Source organism: Lepidochelys kempii, chromosome 8 (genome assembly GCF_965140285.1).
Source record: "Lepidochelys kempii isolate rLepKem1 chromosome 8, rLepKem1.hap1, whole genome shotgun sequence".
In the NCBI taxonomy this organism is placed as follows: Eukaryota; Metazoa; Chordata; order Testudines; family Cheloniidae; genus Lepidochelys; species Lepidochelys kempii.
Window position 1 is genome coordinate 107,862,679 of NC_136387.1, and position 7,665 is coordinate 107,870,343.

A 7,665-nucleotide genomic window follows, 5' to 3' on the forward strand; every position below is an offset into this window, starting at 1 on the left:
CCCGCTCGGTGCTGATTCCCTATTTACAGTTACATGTTGAGACCTATCAGTTAGCCAGTTTATAATGCATTTAATGTGTGCCATGATAATTTTAAATCCTTCTAGTTTTTTAATCAAAATGTCATGCAGCACTAAGTCAAACACCTTAGAGAAGTCTGTCTGTATTACCTCAACACTGTTGCTGTTATCAATCAAACTTGTACTCTCATCAAAAAAGCTATCAAGTTAGTGTGACAAGATCTAGTTTCCGTAAACCCATTTTGATTTGCATTAATTACATTGTCCTCTTTCAGTTCTTTGTTAACCGAGACCTGTAGCAGCTGCTTCATTGTCTTGCCTGGGACTGATGTTAAGCTGACAGGCTTATAATTACCCCATCACCCCGTTTACCGCTTTTAAAAATTGCACAATGTGAACTTTCTTCCGGTTTTCTGGAACTTCCCCAGGGCTCCAAGAATTACAGAAAATCAACACTAATGGTCCAGAAAGCTCCTCAGCGAACTCTTTTAAAACCCTTGGGTGCAAGCTATCTGGCGTGCTGATTTAAACATGTAGTAGCTTTGGTTTAACATCCTCCAGAGATACCAGTGGAATGGAAAGTATTGCAAAGTATAGCACCTCCTGTGAGAGGAGGTGGGGGCTCCCCTCAGACCCCCTCCAGGGCTGTGCAGGCTGGATGGGACAGGAGGTCACTTCTGCGCTCTGGCAGATGGGCACTGAGCCCGAGACTCTGCAGCCTTTGGCCTCTCCTGAGCACATGGTGCCGGGCTGCATGTACAGCTCAGTCCAGGAACCTCTGCAGAACAGGGCACACAGGCTAAGAAGTGGCTAGAGCAGACAGCCTCTCCTCATAGCTGGTTTGGTACCCAGTTGAACATTACGTGGGTCAGCCTGATCCATGTCGGAGTCCACATGGACTCGGACAAGCTGACATGTTTCAGTTAGCCCAGCTGCCGTGGCCCTGAAATCTCCCAGAATGCTCTGCTTCTGGAGCCGAGCCAGGAATTCTGGGGCAGGTAGGCAGAGGACATTGCTACCCAGCCAGGTTTAGAGCAATGCGAGCGTGGACGCCTGGCACAACCTATCCTGCCTCCGCCGGGCCAGCCTGGCCGGTGGCACTGGCCCCTTTGCCCCGGGCCCGGCTGAGCTCCAGGCTCCCAGCCAGGCTGGTGCACAGCAGCAGCATTTAGGCAAGCATCAGGGCTCCTCGGTGATCTTCCTGCCCCTGCGCCCTGCTGTGGAATGGGGTGATGGGCCCGACCCCCTTCCCAGGGGAGGGTGGAGAGGAGCAAGACTCAGGAGGCAGATTCCTGGGGCTCCAGAAAGGCTGAGTGCTGAGTGCCCCTCCTTCCCAGGTGGCACTGCTCAACTCCGTGGGGCTGTCCAGGGGTGGGAGGTGGTGGGCTGGGCTGGAAGGGCGGGGTGCAGACACAGGGCTCTGGCTCTCTGGGAAGCAGCCCCTCCATGCACCAGCTGCCCTGGTCTCCTCACCCCGTACATGGGGCTGACCTTGCAGCTGTCCGCTAATACATCTTCTGCCTCAGCGCATCCATGCTGCCAGGCCTGGGCTCTCTGTGCTGCGGCCTGTGGATCAGAGCATGCGCTGGGCATTTCGGCTGGAGACTCGGTTGTCGCGATGCCACGCGAGGCGTGCAGCAGCCCCTGGCCAGCACTGGCCCCTGCTCGCGGAGACAGCACCGAGCCGGTGTCCAGCAACTGCCTCCAGCCCCAGCCCCTCCAGCCCAGGGTGTCACAGCGCTGTGTGCATGGCGGCCAGGGACGGGAGGCCGACAACTCTGTGCAGCCCATTCCCTGGAGCACGGGCTGATGGGGTGAGAGTGGGCGAGGCCAAGGAGACTGGCCCCGACACAACCCTCAGCACCCGCTTCAGGGAGCCCATGGCCCCTCCCTGGGCAGGGCAAGGTGCCCATGGTCCCCACTGTCTTCCCCCCACCCCGGGCAGGGTGCCTATGGCCCCCACTGCCCACCCACTACAGGCAGGGCACCATGCCCGTGATGTTCACTCTCTCCCTCCTTGAGGAGTTCAGCTGCAGAGTAATGAACCTGTCAGGCTGAAGAGCCATTAAGTACAGTCACCATAGAAACAGAAGGGACAGTTCCTTCTGAAGCTGCTTCCCCCCTTCCCCAAGTTACTGGGAGACCCTCCTCCCCCACCCGCCGTACGCCACCCAGGGGAGCTAGGCCCCACCACACACTGGGGAAGTGGGCCCCTCCCCGCACTCCTGAGATGTGGTTGGATTTGGCTTAGTTCCCCTTTCCCCGTAGACCATCCCTGTGGTCCCAGGCTCCCAGGGCTCTGACTGCAGCCACCTGCAGGGGACCAGGAGGTTCTATGCTCATTTTCCAGAGCCAGACGTGTCTGTACAGCTCGGGGTGTGGGTGGGGGCTGAGTGTGGATGCCCCAGGTGCCCCATGAAGCTCCTGTGACTGTGAGCTGCTTGACTGGCTTGGCACGCTGGGGCGGGCGCAGAGATCCAGGGCAGAGAATCCTAGAATAGCAGGGTGGGAAGGGCCCTCAGGAGGTGTCTAGTCCAACCCCCTGCTCAAAGCAGGACCAACCCCCAACTAAATCATCCCAGCCAGGGCTTTGTCAAGCCTGACCTTAAAAACTTCTAAGGAAGAAGATTCCACCACCAGCCTAGGTAACGCAATCCAGTGTTTCACCACCCTCCTAGTGAAAAAGCTTTTCCTAATATCCAACCTAAACCTCCCCCACTGCAACTTGAGACCATTACTCCTTGTCCTGTCATCAGCTACCACTAAGAACAGTCTAGAGCCATCCTCTCTGGAACCCCCTTTCAGGTAGTTGAAAGCAGCTATCAAATCCCCCCTCATTCTTCTCTTCCATAGACTAAACAATCCCAGTTCCCTCAGCCTCTCCTCATAAGTCATGTGTTCCAGATCCCTAATCATTTTTGTTGCCCTCCGCTGGACTCTTTCCAATTTTTCCACATCCTTCTTGTAATGTGGGGCCCAAAACTGAACACAGTACTCCAGATGAGACCTCACCAATGTCGAATAGAGGGGAACGATCACGTACCTCGATCTGCTCGCTATGCCCCTACTTATACATCCCAAAATGCCATTGGCCTTCTTGGCAACAAGGGCACACTGTTGACTCATATCCAGCTTCTCATGCACTGTAACCCCTAGGTCCTTTTCTGCAGAACTGCTGCCTAGCCATTCGGTCCCTAGTCTGTAGCGGTACATGGGATTCTTCCGTCCTAAGTGCAGGACTCTGCACTTGTCCTTGTTGAACCTCATCAGATTTCTTTTGGCCCAAACCTCTAATTTTTCTAGGGCCCTCTGTATCCTATCCCTACCCTCCAGTGTATCTACCTCTCCTCCCAGTTCAGTGTCATCTGCAAACTTGCTGAGGGTGCAATCCAGGCCGTCCTCCAGATCATTAATGAAGATATTGAACAAAACCGGCCCCAGGACCGATCCTTGGGGTACTCCGCTTGATACCGGCTGCCAACTAGACATGGAGCCATTGATCACTATCCATTGAGCCCGACAATCTAGCCAGCTTTCTATCCACCTTATAGTCCATTCATCCAGCCCATACTTGTTTAACTTGCTGGCAAGAATACTGTGGGAGACCGTGTCAAAAGCTTTGCTAAAGTCAAGGAATAACACGTCCACTGCTTTCCCCTCATCCACAGAGCCAGTTGTCTCGTCATAGAAGGCAATTAGATTAGTCAGGCATGACTTGCCCTTGGTGAAGGGAGGAATTGGAGGAGGATTTACAGTGACGCCTCCAAGGTGGGTTTGCAGGGTCGTCCCCGCATGGCAGGGTCCCTCTGAGAGAGCAGGGCCGTGAAGAGGCAGGGCGTAGCGCACTGTGATCCCCACCCTTGCGGGCTGCTGGGGAGAGGCAGCTGTGCTGGGAAGCAGGCTGGATCTCACGTGGGTCATCATGGCAAGAAGGGGCAGCTCAGCCTGGCTGGATCCCAGCTCAGCCCACCCTGCCGGCTGGCCCCTGCCTCTCAGATCCCAGCAGCAGACAAGATCCAGAAGCTGTGCCCTGAAGTGGCTGAGACATTGGCATGGGTCCCAGGCCCTGGACACGTGGGGATACTCTCCCTGGGCAGTGCCTGGTTTAGTCGTCCGCAGCCACGTGACACAGCAGGGACCAGGGGAGTCTGGCGGGGAGCAGGACATTCAGCCAGAGGGGCCGATCTCCCGCAAGGGGCAGCTCCCTCCCGTCTGCCCTCAACACTCAGAACACAGGCTGCGCTGCCTGTTCTCCCCTGGGGGCAGAGCTGCGGGGCAGCTACCCTAGGCCGTCACCCCTTGACTGAATAAGGCCGGGTTTGTGGCTTCTCCTACTTTCTCCCAGTGCTCTCTGTCACAGAGTCCCTGGGCGATGCTCTGGAACTGCTCCCTATGAAGCCAGGCAGGACTCTAGGGAAGTCTCCTTTCTGTGAGCAGCCTGTCTGCAGGACACACAGCTCACACAGCTTCCACCTTCCTGGGTCTGAGCTCGGAGCATTCAGCATCCTCTGCCCCTCCGTGCGCTTCCCCCAGCGAGTCTGCCCAGGCAGGGTCCTGGGGAAGCCAGAGGGTCCTGACCCCCAACTCTGCAGTCACACGTGACTCTCAGCCAGTCAGTAACCACAGAAGGTTTATTAGACGACAGGAACATGGTCTAACACAGAGCTTGTAGGTGCAGAGAACAGGACCCCTCAGCTGGGTCCATTTTGGGGGGCAGTGAGCCAGACAACTCCGTCTGCCCTTCACTCCATGTCCCCAGCCAGCCCCAAACTCAAACTCCCTCCAGCCCCTCCTCCCCTGGGCTTTGTCCCTTTCCCGGGCCAGTAAGGCACCTGATTCCTTTGTTCTCCAACCCTTTAGCTCTCACCTTGCAGGGGGGGAAGGGCCCAGGCCATCAGTTGCCAGGAAACAGGTGTCGGCCATTCTCTGTGTCCAGACCCCTGCACACACCTGCCCTCTAGGGCTCTGCAATGATCATACACCCTTACCCCACCACCTAGATACTTAAGAACTGCCTAGGGGAAACTGAGGCACCCCCACACTATTCAGAGGAAACATTAAGAACAGTCTCACTTCGTCACTCTCTCCTTATGACATCAGCCTGTGGCCATGGTAACGCTGGTGATGTCACTGCAGTGACCTCATGGCTGGCATCAGCAGGGCCACGAGGGAGGTGGTGGAGGAGGATGTATAGTGACACCTCCGAGGTGGGTTTGCGGGGTCGTCCCCGCGTGCCAGGGTCCCTCCGCAAAGTCAGCGTTTCCCCGGCGTTTCTTGGCGGCAGAACCCGTTGTGTGGCGGGTTCCCCCACCTGATCTGAGGGCAGACAAGCAGGCCAAGGCCAGGGGAAGGGCAGTGAGTTATCCAGAGACACCCTGGTTGCCTGGAGGCAGCAGGGAGAGGGGGGCCTGCAAAGTGGCCGGGGTGGTGTGAACTCGGGGAGGAAGCACTGCGCACAGGCAGCTGCCTGGGAGACTCCCTGGGGCGACGCTGCCAGGATCTGACAGGGGCCCGCGGGCAACAAGGAGCCTTGCAGGGCAGGCCATGGAGCTGAAAGTCAATGCAATCATAGACGGGGAGGCACAGCGTGTGACGAAGTGGGCCTGTTCTTAATGTTTCCTCTGAATATTGTGGGGGTGCCTCAGTTTCCCCTATGCAGTTCTTAAGTATCTAGGGGGTGGGGTAAGGGTGTATGATCATTGCAGAGCCCTAGAGGGCAGGTGTGTGCAGGGGTCTGGACTCAGAGAATGGCCGACACCCTGTTTCCTGGCAACTGATGGCCTGGGCCCTTCCCCCCCTGCAAGGTGAAAGCTGAAGGGTTGGAGAACAAAGGAATCAGGTGACCACCTGGCCCAGGAAAGGAACAAAGCCCAGAGGAGGAGGGGCTGGAGGGAGTTTCAGTTTTGGGGCTGGCTGGGACATGGAGTGAAGGGCAGACGTGGTTGTCTGGCTCACTGGCCCCAAAATGGACCCAGCTGAGGGGTCCCGTTCTCTGCACCTGCAAGCTCTGTTTTAGACCATGTTCCTGTCGTCTAACAAACCTTCTGTTTTACTGGCTGGCTGAGAGTCCCGTCTGACTGCGAAGTTGGGGTGCCGGACCCTCTGGCTTCCTCAGGAGCCCCGCCTGAGCGGACTGGCTGGGGGAAGCGGACGGAGGGGCAGAGGATGCTGAATGCTCCGAGGTCAGGCCCAGGAAGGTGGAAGCTGTGTGAGCTGTGTGTCCTGAAGACAGGCTGCTCACAGAAAGGCGACTGCCCCAGAGTCCTGACTGGCTTCATGGGGAGCAGTTCCAGAGCATCGCCCAGGGACTCCGTGACAACTGGTGGCAGCGGTGGGATGTACTGCACCCCGTGGATGGCGCTTCCTGCAGTAAGTGACTGGGGAGCAGTAACACGAAGGGGGATCGCCGAGGACCAGGCCTGCTGAAGGCTCAGAGAGGAGCGGTTTTGGGGGGCGGTTAACCCCTGGGAGTGTGTGACCAGCGAGAAGGACTGTGCAGTAATGGGGTCCCCCTGGGGACTGCAGTGAGCAGTCTCAGGGGCGGAGGAGCCTGCAGCTTGGCGCGGGGAGAGAGAAGGACTTTTGCAGTAACAGGGTTCCCCTGGGGATTGCAGCGACCAGTCCAAGGGGCGGAGGAGTCTGCAGCTCGACCCTGGCAAAGAGGTGGTGACCTTGAGAAGGGCTGGCACACTAGGGGTTCTCCCTGGAAACCGTGGGGAGCTGAGAACACACGGGCCTCTGAGTCCACAACAACTTGGGAAGAGCGGAGTGACGGCCTGTCCCCGTCTCCTTAAGAAGGACATTGTAACCCTGTGCAGAAAGAGAGGGTTGAGCGTTGGAAAGTTCACCAAAGCAGAGTTAACCGTGCAGCTGGAGGAGGATGACCGCTCTAAGGAACAGATTCCTGACCCCAAATGGGGCTATAGCAGGATCTGGGAGCAGCTGGAGTGGGAGCCAGGCATCGCCAAGACTCCTGTCCCCGACCAGACGGGGGTCTTCACGATCGGGTTCCCCATCGGGGGATCGAGACGGACGGGATTGGAGCTGAGTCCGAGAGAGCAAGAGGACTGTGAGAGACAGCGAGAGCCCGAGAAAGAGCTGCAGAAGCAGCAGCAGCATGAACTGGCGGTGGGGGAGCGGAGAGGCCTAGGGGACCTCCCCGGGGTGAGTGGGGATAGATCCCGGGGGGCCAGTTCCGCAGGGAACCTCGAGACTAAATTGCTGCCCCTAGTTAAGGGGGGCGGGGTGGATGCCCACCTCACTGCCTTTGAGCAGGCTGGCGATTTGAACCAAGGGGACCCTGCGGAAAAGCCCCGGTGTCTAGCTCCCTTGCTGGGTCCCAAGGCCACAGACTCCATCAGCCAGATGGGTGGGGAGGTGGACAGGCTCCCACTCCTGACCCCAACCTATATGTCTGTGTGGAGTTTCCTGGGGCCAGGCCCCTCGGACCCCCAGTGGGAGCGGAAGGTGATGGTCAATGGGGAGACATTCCTGGGGTGGCGAGATCCTGGGACAGAGAGAACTGGTGTCAGACCCTGGGTGGTGCAGCCTCAGATGCTGAGGGGCGCTGTGAGCTGGGTGAGGGTCCCAGGGACGAAGCCCCTCGCCTTCCCTATGGCCCAGATCCCTGTGCAGACCCAGGAGGAG